This window comes from Ranitomeya imitator, chromosome 6, assembly GCF_032444005.1.
Source record: "Ranitomeya imitator isolate aRanImi1 chromosome 6, aRanImi1.pri, whole genome shotgun sequence".
In the NCBI taxonomy this organism is placed as follows: Eukaryota; Metazoa; Chordata; class Amphibia; order Anura; family Dendrobatidae; genus Ranitomeya; species Ranitomeya imitator.
This window is the reverse complement of record NC_091287.1, coordinates 491,201,610-491,219,411: the sequence shown is the minus strand read 5'-3', so window position 1 is coordinate 491,219,411 and position 17,802 is coordinate 491,201,610. Positions and strand designations below refer to the sequence as shown.

Below are 17,802 nucleotides of genomic sequence, written 5' to 3'. Positions count from 1 at the left end.
AACTATTGGATTCATAGACATTACAGCAGAGATGCCCCTGTGGAAAAATGGCTATTTTTCAACTTTATTGAACCACCCGTCCACTGACTTTTAGATCGGGCATGGTGTCTCCTCAATAGGTTATCTGTATGATGGGGGGGTTCTTTGTGTCTTTTGAGCAATTGCAAACCAAACATGGTATACCGAGATCCCAATTTTTTCGATATCTACAACTAAAGTCAGCCGTTCAATCGTATATGAGACAGACAGGTGCAGGTTGAGCTATATCCTCTCTACCCTTGATAGGAATTCTTAAATCGCAAGGCCCCCAAGGTCTTATCTCCTCTTTATATACCATATGCTGCTGTCTTCGGGAGCTACATCTACTGTCAATTCTGATAAGGGGAAGTGGAGGGGGACTTCTTTCTAACATGCAGGAGCAGGACTGGGAAGATATTATTGAATCTCCAATTAAAGTATCCCCATCAGTTAACAACAGGATGACCCAGCTATATATAATACACCAATCATACTTAACTCCGATACGGCTTTTTAAAATGGGTTGGTTCCAAACATCAGAGTGTGTGCGATGCCACTCATCGGATGCAGACTTCATCCATATGATATGGAGATGTCCTATGATTCTTCATTACTGGAAAGAGGTGACATCACTACTAGCATCATTGCTATCAATTCCTGTTCCCCTTGATCCACTGGTTTGTATATTTGGAGTATGGGAGGAGGAGACGTGGGATCATTACATTGACATTTTCTTGCGGGAGATGCTCTTTATGGCACGGAAGGTATTGGCATTGCGGTGGATGGGGAGTTCATGTCCATCTGTGAGAACTTGGATTTACCTGGTTAATTCGATTATTCCATATGAACGTACGCTATATCAGAACAGAGGGTGTCTGGGAAAATTTGAAAAAATCTGGGGTAGATGGAATTCTTCCCATCTTACTCTGTAGATATGTCATGATGGGTTCTTTGGTGATGGTTGGGGATATCGCATAGAGGGACAGGCACGAGGTAATGTGGCAAATTAGTAGCTAGAGTAGATACAATTCTAATTCAAGAGTTCTGGGTTCATAACTTTTCTTATTTACATAATGCATATGTTACAACTGATCCAACATTTATAACAATTACAAGATAATGCTGGTTATAGGCGAAAATTGTATTTTATTATATGTTTAACAATGCATAGTTTATATGTACTGCATACTATGTTCAATAACCTTGGATGCAAATGTGTATGTAACACAGTTTATTTTGTTGTTAATAAACGAATAAAAAAAAATATATATATATATATATTTATTCGTTTATTAACAACAAAATATATATATATATATATATATATATATATATATATATATATATATATATATATAAATAATCAGAAACTTAAGCTACCGATATTTTCTGATCAAGGTATTAGACAATGAGAAAACGCCATTACTGTCTGTCACGGGGTTAACTAACTTGTAAACTTTGTCCCCATAACTTTTATAACTTAAATAGATCAATGGTGGCCTAGACTGACAGTAAACTAAATAAAGATTAGGTTTCCATTCCTCTACCAAGCACAAAATGTTAAATGAATGTTTCAGGATTAACTAAACAAAACCCTGGTACAATTTACATCTGATATCCCGTCTCCACAGTCTATTTTTATCTCCAGATTTTTTTTTTATTTATTTATTTTTTTAAAGCGGCCATCGTTAACTGTTGACAGATTTGCTGACAGGTTGTCATTTCAAAGTGGTTTTTCAGGACATAAAAAAACCCCAATCTATCTGTAAACATTTGTACACGTAAAAGTGAAAACATACTAAGACGTGTGAAGCTTCTAACAAGATCCTTGTTCCTGATGCATCAAAGAGTCCAACTCTGCTACCTATACTCACCACTAATTATATTAAGCCCACATTCATTGCAGGAGAAGCGTGATCCCGGACTACAGATAACCATAGAGTACAGCCACAACTTCTAACCACTGCAGCTCAGTGTGAAGCCAGAAGATTAGTAGTGGAGCAGAGGAGGCAGTCGTATCCGTAGTGGAATTGTATTGATTGTCATTGGAAGCAAAGAGGAGAAGCTACATGGACATAAATTTTCTTGATAGGTACATGTTAAAATTCCAAACAACATCCACATCTGCTTCTCTGTGGCCTACGGGGAGACTCTGGCCTACAGGAGACTGAGGCTTCCAGAAAATCGTGGCCTCCAGAAGACCGTGGCCTACAGAAGACCGTGGCCTACAGAAGACCGTGGCCTACAGAAGACAGTGGCCTACAGAAGACAGTGGCCTACAGAAGACAGTGGCCTACAGAAGACAGTGGCCTACAGAAGACAGTGGCCTACAGAAGATCGTGGCCTACAGAAGACAGTGGCCTACAGAAGACAGTGGCCTACAGAAGACCATGGCCTACAGGATGGGGAGTAATGAGCCCTTGGCTTACTGGTCTATCACAGGATTAAAATATATTACGTCATGTTGATGACAAGTTAAAGTGGCGCTTGACAGGAGATTTAGGTCACCCTGCCAAAAATCAGGGGCATGTGCACTTATCCAGGCACTATAAAAAAATGATTCCCAGTTCATTTGCCCCTATGTCCATTACACAACAACGCTATGGCACTGGTTAATGATGTTGGAGCCTGAGGCTTATATAATGTCTTATTTAATATTGTGAATTGGAATCTAGTAGCTTCACATGATGCTTGTCTGTAAAACTACATAGCGAGCACTATACATGGACATAATTGGAGACAGCAAGGTGTATGTCTAGTGGGCATAAACCCCGGGGGCACTGAACGGTGCCAAGAAGCAACTAATGAATCTCTCAGATGGTTTTAGGTTATACATTTGGGCAACAGAAGAGTGTTCTCCTACCGCATTATTTTTTTTCTGAAAGTATATGATGCAGTGACTTCAGTTCTCTCAATTATTATTTGGCATATTCTTTCTTAAAAATCTATTTTTGACTTTTTCTCTTAATTATTTTTAATAGAAATCCATGTCTTCAATTCTATTACGGTAAGCTGAAAATAAATATACGCATGCCATTATCCTAAGCCCGCTGAGTTTAGAAACAAATAAGATAACGGTTTCTCCATAAAATTACTCCTAATATACTTTTCAGGAAATATTTTGGATAGTAGCAAAAGGTAAAAAACACAGAACGGTGTGACCTCGGGGTTACAAGCCCAGCGCCTGTAAAAATTCAGGCCGCGACCTTTACAATTAAATTTCAATTAGGTCCTACCGTGCGCGCCTGTCTGTGCCTTTTTCGACAGAGACCACCAACACGTTCTATATATTTTAGTAGCAATTTTCAGCTACAACTAGACCGGACTTGTAACCAAGCTGAATAAGCGTACTTCTCTCAGTTCATGGCTGTGACCTTCATATTGATGCACATCCATCAGTGTTCCTGTGCTGGTAACCTCACAGAAACCTCCTACTCGCTAGCAAAACACACAAGACACATATACTTGAATTAAAAAAAAAAACAAGGCTCACCAACTGGTAAGCTGAACAAGAGGAAAAGAGGAATAGTATGTATACCAAATTAAAAACAATACATTACAGCTTTAAAGGAATCTTTCTCCAGGATTTGCTAAGTAATCTGAGAACAGCACAATGTAAGGGTTGAGACCCTAATTCCAGCAATATAGCACTTAGTTTACTGGGTGCAGCCGTTGTGATACAATTGTCTTCGCTGCTGCAGATCGAACAGAGCTCTGAATGCTGAGCTGTGTATAACAATATTGTGGTGCTCCTGATGAAGAAGTCTTGTACTTTGAAAGCATTCAATAAATTTACAATCTAATGGCTACATATCTGGACCTTGAATCATTCAGCAGTGCAGATTAAATCCACGTTTTACCCATTTTTTTTTTTATCTCTGGTTGGTCACGAGTGGACTGGTGGATCTGCTGCAGCAGGATGTATCTGTGAGCCTGTCTTTCGGCAAAAATTGTTGAGTAGGATCTGATTACTTTAATCAATTGTATCCCACATAAGACCCTATTGCGCTCTTTTCTCCAGCAGCACTTATATAATGGTAGAGTTGGCATAAATCAATGCACAGGACCAAGTCACTAAACTCTTACCATCTGATGGAGCCATGAGAACCTTCTCCTACCTCCCCAGCATCCGCAGCTCTTCTTTCGATTAGCTGACCTGGCGCAAAATCAGATGTGCTTCATGCTCCGATAGGAGGAGGTTCTCAGGGCTCCTGTCCGACAAGTACAGATTACTGACCTGGTCGCTAAACCGGGTAATGCAAATTGATTCACACCATCTTAAGTAAAGGGTCCACTAGAAACACAATGATCAATGACCGGTAAAACAGGTGGAATCCTCAAAACTATTTATTAGTGACATTTTGTAAAAGACTAGTACTTATCCATTCTGGAAAAAGTAGCCCTGGATATCCAAAGGTTAGAAAAAGTTGAATATCAATAGATAAGGACTTGCCCAACTTCAACTTGTGCATGGCCTATATTTCTACTAGCCGAAGGCGTTCTAGAGCTTAGCAGCGTAATCTTTTTTTTTTTTTTAAGCTCCAGAAGGTGAACATGTGCCCTTTAGTAAATCCCACCTTTGCAATGTCTCCAGTATTGTTTCAGATTTCATTAAGTAAAATATTCTGTTTCCACTCACACATCTCTTTACAGGATTTCAGATATTACTCCCATTTCAAAAGCTCCGCAGAATTCGGATCTGCCCCAATATACGACATAATAATCTCAGAAAAACAATAGCAAAAAAACACTCAGTGAAGAGGTTGAAAGTGGCACAACAGCTTTCATCATATGTCAGCCCTGTTTAATGTTTTCGTTCTTCTACTACAATACGGCCAAAGTATACTTGGCTCCGGGTTCCAAGCTGGCTCTGCGGCTCGGATTGCCAGATGTAACTAAACATGCCAGCAAAAAAACACACACAACTATTTTACTATTCCGTTTTTTTTCCGGTTTGTAACGTGCATCAAATTAAAAAAAAAATGACCTCAGTATAGCTTTACATGACACATCCTTTCATTTCTGATTCCACTATACATTAAATGTAAAACATATCGGTCGTAATCAAAAAAGAATGTTTTGTGTTTGTCTGCAGTTAGGTTGCTACATGTTGATCATGTGAAAATAATATACACATGTATACAAACAGTAGCCATGATCTCTTGGTTGAGGATAGGGCTGTAACCATGCTTCCTTAGGTTATGTGCACACCTTGCGTCGGGTCCCTGCGGGTTCTCCCGCAGCGGATTTGATAAATCTGCAGGGCAAAACAACTGCGGTTCTCCCTGCAGATTTATCGCGGTTTGTTCCGCGTTTTCCGCTGCGGGTTTCCGCCTATACTGTTGATGCTGCATATGCAGCAATATGCAGCATCAATAGTAATGTTAAAAATAATAAAAATTGGTTATACTCACCCTCTGATGTCCGGATCTCCTGGGCGCTGCACCCGGCGTTCCGGTTCCAAAGATGCTGTGGGAGAAGGACCCTTCGTGACGTCACGGTCATGTGACCGCGACGTCACCGCAGGTCCTGGTCGCACAGCAACTCTGACCGGACGGCCGCGTGCAGCGCCCAGGAGCTCCGGACATCAGAGGGTGAGTATAACCAGATTTTTTATTTTTTAACCCCAAATATGGTTCCCAGGGCCTGGAGGAGAGTCTCCTCTCCTCCACCCCGGGTACCACCCGCACATTATCCGCTTACTTCCCGCAACGTGGGCACAGCCCCATGCGGGAAGTAAGCGGTTCAATGTATTCCTATGGGTGCAGAATCGCAGCGATTCTGCACAAAGAAGTGACATGCTGCGGGTTGTAAACCGCTGCGTTCCCGCGCGGTTTTTCCCGCAGCATGTGCACAGCGGTTTGCGGTTTCCATAGGGTTTACATGTTACTGTAAACGCTATGGAAACTGCTGCGGACCCGCAGCATCAAAATCGCGGCGGTTCCGCGGTAAAAACCGCTAAGTGTGAATATAGCCTTAGGCCACGGGCCACATGGTGACATTTGGTCATGGGCCAATCAAAACAACATTGCAGACTTCTGTACAGCTCAAAAATCGCAAGGGGTCGGAGTTTATGTGCAAGTTGCAAGGTCGCCCATTTCCTTGATTTCTAAGGGGCACAATAAACTTACTTGGTGATAATCTTGTAATTTTACTCTAACTCACATGTGGCCAAATGAGGCCATATTGGTCTCATTAAGCGGAAATGATGGCACTACCTATGAAGAGAATTTAAATACAAAAAGAATCAGGGCTCATTCATGCATCAGTTTTTCAAGGATAGCACTTGTACCTATGATAGTCTATAGCAATATTCACGTTTGTAATTTTTCATGGGTCAAGTGATATTTGGAAAATTAAGGAGACATGTCCGATGTTGATCAGTTGCATGTAAAGAAGCTGCGGAGACACCATCACGTGTTTCTCGACGCAAGCAGTGAATAGCCAGGCCTTTCCCCGGGAAGGAACAACCACGGGAAGGGCAGCATCCTATGAAGGAAAGCCACCTATGCCAAGCATGGTATCCATCCACAGACAGCTGTTTCGGGGTTTTTGCCCCTCATCAGTGTGGAGTAGGAATCTGGCTATTAGGAGCAGTGCCTAGTAAAAAGGCTATAAAGGCACAGATGATTGGCCTCGGGGAGACCAAAACATCCAACACCGCGGAGACACCATCACGTGTTTCTCAACGCAGTGATTCCAGAACACTGCCCCCATCCCTTACGGGAAATATGCAGATGCATGTAAAGAAGCTGCGGAGACACCATCACGTGTTTCTCGACGCAAGCAGTGTAGAATAATGGCCTCATGTTTGTTATTATTTCTGGTTATGTGTTTTAGGGTATAGCGGTTGTGCTGTAGTCCAAAAACAGCACAACAAATAAAACGTATGCAACCTCTAAAATTAGATGTCTTTGGAAAATGTCTGCATATAATGTACTGTAGGCTTCAATAGCTTAAAAAAAAAATCTTATACGGCATAACGTAAATTTGAGTTCCACTGTTTCAACCAATCACAAGATTCCCAAGTTCCCCATAAATACAGAAAATTAAATAAATTCTGTAAAAAGCAAATCAAGTCAGCTAAGATGAGACAGAGACTCATTGCCAGAGAGAGTAAAAATAATCCCAAAATATTCTTTATCTATGTAAATAGTAAGAAACTAAAAAATGATAGTGTTGGCCCCCTAAAAATAGTCTGGGTGAAATGATGGATGAGGAAAAAGCCAATATGCTAAATTACTTTTTTTCATCAGTATTTACACAAGAACATTCCATGGCAGACAATATGATCAACAAAAATTCCCCATTAAATGTCACCTGCTTAACCCAGCAGGAAATACGGCGGCGTCTAAAAATCACTAAAATTGACAAATCTCCGGGCCCGCATGAGATACACCCTCGAGTACTGCAGGAATTAAGTACAGTCATTGATAGACCATTATTTTTAATCTTTAAAGACTCCAAAATAACAAGGTCTGTACCACAGGACTGGCGTATAGCAAATGTGGTGCCAATATTCAAAAAGGGGACAAAAACTGAACTCGGAAATTATAGGCCAGTAAAGCTTAACCTCTACTGTGGGTAAAATCCTGGAGGGCATTCTAAGGGATGCTATACTGGAGTATCTGAAGAGGAATAACCTCATGACCCAGTATCAGCACGGGTTTACTAGGGACCGTTCATGTCAGACTAATCTGATCAGCTTCTATGAAGAGGTAAGTTCCGGACTGGACCAAGGGAACCCAGTGGATGTAGTGTATATGGACTTTTCAAAAGCTTTTGATACGGTGCCATGCAAAAGGTTGATACATAAAATGAGAATAAAGGGGATAGGGGAAAATATGTGTAAGTGGGTTAAGAGCTGGCTCAGGGATAGGAAACAAAGGGTGGTTTTTAATGGAGCACACTCGGACTGGGTCGCGGTTAGCAGTGGGGTACCACAGGGGTCAGTATTGGGCCCTCTTCTTTTTAACATATTTATTAATGATCTTGTAGGGGGCATTCAGAGTAGAATTTCAATATTTGCAGATGACACTAAACTCTGCAGGGTAATCAATACAGAGGAGGACAATTTTATATTACAGGATGATATATGTAAACTATAAGCTTGGGCTGATAAATGGCAAATGAGCTTTAATGGGGATAAATGTAAGGTCATGTACTTGGGTAGAAGTAATAAGATGTATAACTATGTGCTTAATTCTAAACCTCTGGGCAAAACTGTCAATGAAAAAGACCTGGAAGTAGGGATGGATGACAAACTCACATTTAGTGGCCAGTGTCAGGCAGCTGCTACAAAGGCAAATAAAATGATGGAATGCATTTAAAGAGGCATAGATGCAAATGAGGAGAACATAATTTTACCTCTATACAAGTCACTAGTTCGACCACACTTAGAATACTGCGCACAGTTCTGGTCTTCGGTGTATAAGAAAGACATAGCTGAACTCTCTCTCTCTCTCTCTCTCTCGTTCGTCCGTCCGTCCGTCCGTCCCTGAACTGAAAAGCTGGTGTTACACATTGCAAATCGCTACAGCGCACAAGCGACAACATGGCGATAGGTCTTAGGGGCGTGGACGCCTATGTCATCACTCTGCCCACGCCCCTTCATTGGCTGAAAAAAAATGGCGCCAAGCGCGTCATACGAAACGCGACTTTGGCGCGAAAGTCGCGTACCGCATGGCCGACCCCACACAGGGATCGGGTCGGGTTTCATGAAACCCGACTTTGCCAAAAGTCGGCGACTTTTGAAAATGAACGATCCGTTTCGCTCAACCCTAGTTATTACACTTGGGGCTATTTGGTTTGGAAAAACGAAGGTTATGGGGTGATCTTATGTTAATGTGTAAACATATGAGGGGACAGTACAAAGACCTTTTTGATGATCTTTTTAATCATAGACCTGAGACAGGGACAAGAGGGCATCCTCTACGTCTGGAGGAAAGAAGGTTTAAGCATAATAACAGACGCGGATTCTTTACTGTAAGAGCAGTGAGACTATGGAACTTGATGTGGTAATGAGTGATTCATTACTTAAATTTAAGAGGGGACTGGATGCCTTTCTTGAAAAGTATAATGTTACAGGGTATATATACTAGATTCCTTGTTAGGGTGTTGATCCAGGGAACTAGTCTGATTGCCGTATGTGGAGTCGGGAAAGAATTTTTTTCCCCAATGTGGAGTTTACTCTTTGCCACATGGGTTTTTTTTTGCCTTCCTCTGGATCAACATGTTAGGGCATGTTAGGTTAGGCTATGGGTTGAACTAGATGGACTTAAAAAGTCTTCCTTCAACCTTAAAAACTATGTTACTATGTATTTGAATAGTGAGGCCATCATCTATGGTCACTTATGCATAATTTAAAGTCTTAAACTGTATTCACAAGAAGTTGTCATGCTGCGGCTTTTATTGTTACTGTTGTCTTTTTTTTCCTTGCTCAATCAGTTAATCTTGCAGAAAACAGCCGTGTCACCTGAAAAACCGAGTGGCCATAGGACCTCCATACACATGATCACTAGTGGTGGGAACATAATGGTGAGAGGTTGTGATTGTTGGACAGCCCCCTTTGAGCCTATTTTCTTAACTGGAAGAAAAGTATCCATCATAAATGATCTCAGAGGTACAGTGAGTACGGAAAATATTCAGACCCCTTTAAATTTCTCACTCTTTGTTTCATTGCAGCCATTTGGTAAATTCAAATAAGTTCCTTTTTTCTCATTAATGTACACTCTGCAACCCATTTTGACTGAAAAAAAACAGATGTAGAAATTTTTGCATATTCATTTAAAAGAAAAATTGAAATATCACACGATCATAAATATTCAGACCCTTTGCTCAGACACTCATATTCAAGTCACATGCTGTCCATTTCCTTGTGATCCTTGTTATGAACTGGTGGTTTAGAAACACAATGGACCTGGTGGTTAAGAGCACACAAAGTGACCTGATAGTTACTAATAACATAGGACGAGCTCTGAGACGTGGGAACTCTGCTGACCGCAATCCCTAATCCTATCACACCACACTAGAAGTAGCCGTGGAGCACTCCTGACCAGACCTAGGCGCCTCGGCACAGCCTAAGAAACTAGCTAGCCCTGAAGATAGAAAAATAAAGCCTACCTTGCCTCAGAGAAATTCCCCAAAGGAAAAGGCAGCCCCCCACATATAATGACTGTGAGTAAAGATGAAAATAAAAACACAGAGATGAAATATATTTTAGCAAAGTGAGGCCCGACTTACTGAATAGACCGAGGATAGGAAAGATAGCTTTGCGGTCAGCACAAAAACCTACAAACAACCACGCAGAGGGCGCAAAAAGACCCTCCGCACCGACTAACGGTACGGAGGTGCTCCCTCTGCGTCCCAGAGCTTCCAGCAAGCAAGAAAAACCAAAATAGCAAGCTGGACAGAAAAAATAGCAAACCAAGAAACACAAGCAGAACTTAGCTTATGCAGGGAATACAGGCCACAAGAACGATCCAGGAGAGAGCAAGACCAATACTGGAACATTGACTGGAGGCAAGGAACAAAGAACTAGGTGGAGTTAAATAGAGCAGCACCTAACGACTTAACCTCATTACCTGAGGAAGGAAACTCAGAAGCCGCAGCCCCACTCACATCCACCAGAGGAAGCTCATGGACAGAACCAGCCGAAGTACCACTCATGACCACAGGAGGGAGCTTGACCACAGAATTCACAACAGATCCTCCTTGCAATAGTTCTTCTACTTCATTCCAGCTCTGTTTAATTAAACTGATAGGACTTGAATTGGAAAGGCACACCTGTCTATATAAGGGCTCATACTCACATGTGAGAAACTCAGATGAGTCTCGCACATCAATACCCAGCACTGCACCCGGCACTCAGGAGTGGAGCGTGGGACTGCATGTATTGCTATGCAGCGAAACGCTCTGATCTGAGTTCCGGGTATTGAGATGCGAGACTCATCCGAGTTTCTCGCATTTGAGTATGAGCCCTAAGACCTCACAGCTCACAGTGCATGTCAGACCAAATGAGAATCATGAGGTTAAAGGAACTGGCCAAGGAGCTCAGAGACAGAATTGTGGCAAGGCACAGATCTGGCCAAGGTTACAACAGAATTTCTGCAGTACTCAATGCTCCTAAGAGCACAGTGGCCTCCATAATCCATAAATGGAAGAAGTTTGGGTCCACCAGAAGTCTTCCTAGACCTGGCCGTCCACACAAACTGAGAAATCGTGGGAGAAGAGCCTTGGTGAGAGAGGTAAAGAAGAAGCCCAAGATCACTGTGGCTGAGCTCCAGAGATGCAGTAGGGAGATAGGAGAAAGTTCCACAAAATCGATTATCACTGCAGTCCTCCACCAGTCGGGCCTTTATGGCAGAGTGGCCTGACTGAAGCCTCTTCCCAGTCCAAGACATAAGAAAGCCAGCATAGAGTTTGCTAAAAAACACATTACGGACTCCCAGACTACGAGAAATAAGATTCTCTGGTCTGATGATACGAAGATAGACCTTTTTTTGGTGATAATTCTAAGGTATGTGTGGAGAAAACCAGGCACTGCTCATCACCTGCCCAAAACAATCCCAACAGGGAAACATGGTGGTGGCAGCATCATGCTATGGGGTTGTTTTTCAGCTGCAGAGACACGATGACTGGTTGCCATTGAAGGAAACATGAATGCGGCCAAGTACAGAGATATCCTGGATGAAAAAATCTTCCAGAGTGCTCTGAATCTCAGACTTGGCCAAATGTTCACCTTCCAACAAGATAATGACCCTAAGCACACAGCTAAAATAACAGGAGTGACTTCAGAACAACTCTGTGACCATTCTTGACTGGCCCAGGCAGAGCCCTGACCTAAACCCAATTGAGCATCTCTGCAGAGACCTGAAATGACTGTCCACCAACATTCACCATCCAACCTGATGGAATCGGAGAGGATTTGCAAGGAAGAATGGCAGAGGAACCCCAAATACAGGTGTGAAAAACTTGTTGCTTCATTCACAAGAAGACTCATGACTGTACCAGCTAAAAAGGGTGCTTCAGCACACTAGGAGCCATCCTTATATCAGACCATGGTAGAGCCATGGCTCCGTACGAAAAGTTATTTCTGGTTACAACAGCATCGGCATGACAAATTCTACTAATAGGACAATGAATAAAAAACTCTTGCAGCTGAAACCAAAAAGGATTGTTAATGTTCCCAAAGCATGGCAAGGCACCATCCTAGCTGCGTGTACATTTACGATGGAATTTTTCTGGAATTTCTCATCTTTAGGTTATAGAAAATAATACTGAATGGCTACCCATCTGTAGGACATCAGGGGTGATGGGTGGGGTGCAATAAACCACAAAGTATTAGTCACAGGGCTCCGCAAATACCAACTTCTAATATTTTACGTGTATTACTTCATGCATTTGCCAGATTCCAAATGAGCCCAGTAAAGCGGGATGTGATCGTCAGTATGTGCAGGGCATGCTACAAGCCCTCAGTGCTGCTGGATCAAGCCCCGTGGAAACATTACATAAAAAATTAAACGTATACATATTATGAAACGCCCTCGCTTCAACTCATTGAAAGTAGTGACCTTTGGTGCAGTAAAACTCGCAAAATTATGAGCATGATGCTTCCAGGAGGGGTCCCAGATGGCATTTGTGCGTTATTTTCACCAGCTCTCCATATACTGTATTTGGTAGGGATTTCTGCTAGCAAAACAAAGCGAGCGCTTTTCTCCGTGTCGCTCCATCCTTATACGGTCTTCACATTTGTTTGCAATAAAATGACTTCACATACATCTAATAGGATCTGTCCCTCTCGGTTAAATAAGGAGATTATTCATCCTGGCTTCTGGCTTTCTGATGACAATTAGAAACATAAGTGATCGCCCTGGGCCAACACCTTCATGTATTATTGCTGCATGCGAGCTGAGATTAGCACAGAATCCAAGGAGAAGCTTCACATCCTGGGCGATTGCACAATGCAGATCACTGCTGTCTAGGAACGGGGTGATGCTAACAGAATGGGGTAATGAAGTCATAAAAGCTCTATCTAGAGAGCCAAGTGCGATTTCCATTCTCATTGCTTAGACCTATCATCTTATATGGAGTAACAATGCACTATAATAACATCCGGCCCCTTGCCGTGCCGTCTGCCTATGCTAACATTTGTGACAACTGCTGGTGGTAAAGATCTCACTGGTACCAGCGCGGTCCTAAGGTAGGAGCCACCAATGTAACAAGTCGGTACATGAAATTTATTCCCCTCTAAATATTTCACCATCACCTGTGAGTGATATTATTGAAAAGTGAAAAAAACGGCAGCAACTCAGCCACGAAATGGAGACCACGCAAAATTACAGTGAGCTGTGGAGCATAGTACATAAGTCGTCAATGTTCTGGTGACAATGCAGATGCAAAATCTGCTCTAGAATGAACACCACCCCAAAAACTAAGCGGTGGGAATTTCATGCCAAGGATTACATGGCCAAGCAGATGCATGCAAGCCTTACTTCACAAAGCACATTACCAGTCATCGGATGGAGCGGTGTAAAGCACTAGTGGAAACATATTCTGTGGAGTGACGGATCAAGCATCTCTATCTGGTACTTGATGGACGAGTCTGAGCTTGGCAAATGTCAAGATAACATTACCTGCATGACTGCATTCAGCCAACCGTAAAGTATAGTGGAGGATGAATAATGTTATGGGATGGAGGAGAAATAATGTTGTGGGGTTATTTTTAGCTGTTGTTGATACTTCAGGATATCAAGACATTTTGGACAACTGTGGCTTCCAAGTTTGTTGGAGTAGTTGGGGGAAGGACCTTTTCTAATCCCCATCAAAGTGCCCAGTACACGAAGCAAGATCCATAAATGTATGTTTGGGTGATTTGATGCAGAAGAACATGTCTGTATGAAGCCCTCATCTCAACTCCAGCCAACACTTTCAGGATGAACTTGTGACCTCACAAATGCTCTTCTGGGTGAATGGGCAAAAACTCTCACAGACAAGGAAGAAAAAAAAAAACAAGAAAACAATCTCACCTGGCCCTTACTTAGCTCTCTTTTATGCTTATCTGCTGGTACAACTCATTTCCTAAATGGCATCTTGTCCCATGAGACCAGTCTAGCATACTCGCCAACATTTCTTTTGGAGAAACAGGGATGTTTAATTCCCACCTGGGAATGCTCATGTTCCTACCATGAATACCTAAGGTTTCCTCAGGTGTGAACAGTGTTTATATAACCCTACTCCGCCCTTTTGGTTCAGGAGGCCTCGAATTTACCAGGTTTGTGCTCTGAAAATTTGGTACAAATTCGGGACAGTTGGCAGGTATACTGTAGCAAAGAAGGCTGGTTTTCACAGAGACGGCCAGGAAGCCATGGAAGTGCCCAAAATCTTGGGAGTTGAGCTTTTTATTTGGCAAATACGCAGACAATCTTTAGCAAAGCCCAAAACAAACCAAGATGATTTTAATTTTGCAGTTCCCCAATTAACTCAACAAGGAACAGCTGAAAAAAAAAACCTAAATTAATAAATTGATATGCAGTAAATTAAAAATGGGCACCAAATGTCCATTCCAAACCCCCAAAACAGATTATGTCCATTAACTCAGTTGCGAAAATGAAACCTCCTTTCCCCAGGTGCAATCCTTCCCTGGGTCATGTCGTCTCGTGTCCTGGGAGCGACTCTGGTGACCCGTCTCTTACAGGTACTCACCGGACGCCTTCTGAGTATTTGTAAGGACAGTGTTCTGGAGGACAAATCACTGCGAATGCTCCACATGTGATTTACTTTAGCTGATGCTATGAAACCGGGGAAAACAAAGGAAGCTGGAGAAATGCTAAATTACAATGGAGCATTTTTTTTATAGGACATGAACATTTAATTTAGGAGATTCACATTAAAATAAGGGACGCAGTAACACTCAAAGCATAGAACAGAGTCTGCCTGTAAAACCACAGAGACGGAAAGAAAGCCATGCATGTTCTCTGAGGACACGGAGAGCACAGTTATAATAATATTCCACAGCAGATCTATGCAACTGTATAAATATTGCAGTAGTAAAACCCACTTAGATGTATTGGGTGGAACTCTACCAACTTGGCAACATCAGCTTTTTGTAACGCACCTGCATACCCCACCCAATTACTAACAAACCCCAATTACTTCAGTTACATTACACACAAAACTTAAGGAAACCTGTCGAAACTTCCAAGTTCCTAAACCATTTATATAACTGAAACTGCATTTTGAAGGTCTCTATTAGTGATGAGAGAGTGTACTCGTTGCTCGGGTTTTCCTGAGCACGCTCGGGTGATCTCTGAGTATTTGTCATTGCTCGGAGATATAATTTTTATCACCTCAGTTGCATGATTCACGGCTTCCAGATACGCTGAATACATGTGGGAATTCCCTAACAAACAGGCATTCCTCATATGTATTCAGCGTATCTGGAAGCCGTAAATCATGCAACTGAGGCGATGAAAACGACATCTCCGAGCACTAACAGATACTCGGAGATCACCCGAACGAGCTCAGGAAAACCCGAGCAACGAGTACACTCGCTCATCACTAGTCTTTATATATGAGAGTGGAATTGATTTGAGGTGGAAAGATGCATTTCCAGCTCCTCAGTCTCACAGCTGTATTCCCGGCTGTGTATCGGAGCCAGCGCCCTGTCAATCAACCAGCGGAGTGCATCTTTACACAGAGAATACAACTATGAGGCTGAGGAGCTGCAATTGCACCCTCAAGCCCCAAAGAACCTCCAGGCAAAACTTCAAAATGCAATTTCTCGCTGCTGGAGCAGTGCTTCAGGGTCATAAAGAGACCAACTTACTAATTTTTTATACCTACATATACATGTTCTTTCAACGTCAAAGGGAATCTGTCACCCCAAAAATGGCCTATAAACTAAGGCCAACGGCATCAGGGGCTTATCTACAGCATTCTGTAATGCTGTAGATAAGCCCCCGATGTATCCTGAAAAATAAGAAAAACAGGTGCTGGGCCTCTCTGATCTTTCCTGGCGCCTGCGCACTGCAGTACTTTGCTCTGCCCTCAACAGGGAGATAAAGTACGCCTGCGCAGGAGCCTCGGCAAGAAGACAAGAAGAGGAAGACATCGTATGAAGATGGGAGGCCCCGGACCGGACCGCGAAAGCCCATCGGACTGGACAGCAGCAGGACCGCCCCTGGGTGAGTAGAATCTAACCTCTTTTTCTCATCTTTCAGGATACATCAGGGGCTTATCTACAGCATTACAGAATGCTGTAGATAAGCCCCTGATGCCGGTGGCCTTAGTTTATAGGCCATTTTTGGGGTGACAGATTCCCTTTAACGTTTCTGCCAGGTTCACTGTAAAATAATTGATATATTAAAAAATTAAAATGGTATTCCAGCCCAAAATGTGTATCACCTGATCACTAGATATGTGCTATAGTTGAGCAGAACAATTCATAGAACCCTTATCCAGCATCCATGATAGTAGTCCATGGCTGCTGGACCAAAGCACAGCGAACTGAACATCCTGCTACTTGTGACTAGAGATGGGAGAACCCGAACAATAACAGCATGACAGTGCGGCAAACACCCCTTCTGATCGGTGGTGAAATCATCCACGTCCGCCAGAGAGCCGCGATTCCTACGGAGCGCTCAGCTGTGATCGGAGGTATAAAGTTTACCTCCGGTCACTGGTGTCAGCTGATGGGACTACTGATCTCATCATCTGACGTCTGCTACCACTAAGAACAGCGAGTAGCAGGCGAGGCTCATGGGAGTATTCATTAGTAGCCCCGGTTTTAGACAAAGTGGCGACCTAAGCAAAAGTTTAAAGTAGGGCCCCAAATGCTAACATATCGCACCATCAGACAGAAACATTTCTGTTGTATTTACAAGCGCTAAGTTCAAGCCGCTAAACGAGCGTGATCAACAATATTGAAGTCGTTCGACACTTGTTTCTCGGCCTCCTTAGTGTATGTGCACACGTTCAGTAATTGGCAGCGCTATGGACGCAGCACATGTCCGTTGCCGGCTATTGAACGCAGGTGAATCCGCATGTGTTCATTGAACTGTGCAGATTCACTGCGTCCAACACATTGTATGGGTGAAATTAATGTTGCGGAGACACAAAGATAAAATTACATGCTGCGGTCTGGAAAGAAACGCTGCATATCGGTCTCCCATCTACTATACTGTAACATCTGGACGCTGCACAAGTACACAACGTCCATCCCGCATCGTTTACTGACCGTGTGCACCTACCCTTCCTCCGGCTGAGGAAGAATGATTGGTACAGATAGTTGAATGCGCGATGCTGGGAGGAGGCGGTGCCAGGCCCCTCTTACTCAGGGGCCCCAAAACGGCCACTGACTGGGGCCCCTGAGGAGCGGGGGCCCTAGGCGGCTGCCTGTTCTGCCTGCCCCTAACGCCGGACCCTGTTCATTAGCCGGCTCCTGCACTGTAAATAAATAATAAAAAATAAATTAAAAAACGGCGTGGGCTCCCCTGTATTTTTGATAACCAGCTAGGCAAAACTCACAGCTGGGGGCTGCAACCCTAAGTTGTCAGCTTCAGCAAGGCTGGTTATTAAGAATAGAGGGGTCCTTATATTTTAATTATTTAAATAAATTATTTAAAAAAAGGCGTGGGGTCCCCCCATTTTTGACAACTAGCCTTGCTAAAGCAGACAGCTGAGGGCTGGTATTCTCAAGCTGGTAGCAGCCACCCAGAAAAGGCACATCTATTAGATGCGCCAATTCTGGAGCTTTGCCTGACTCTTGCAGGGCAAGTGGGGTTA

General features: G+C 43.0%; 1 protein-coding gene across 1 annotated transcript in view; it reads right to left on the bottom strand.

The window, feature by feature from the left end:
• VPS13B (vacuolar protein sorting 13 homolog B) overlaps positions 1 to 17,802 on the bottom strand; it is a 1,386,889-nt gene that overhangs the window by 427,153 nt on the left and 941,934 nt on the right. The window lies entirely within an intron of this gene.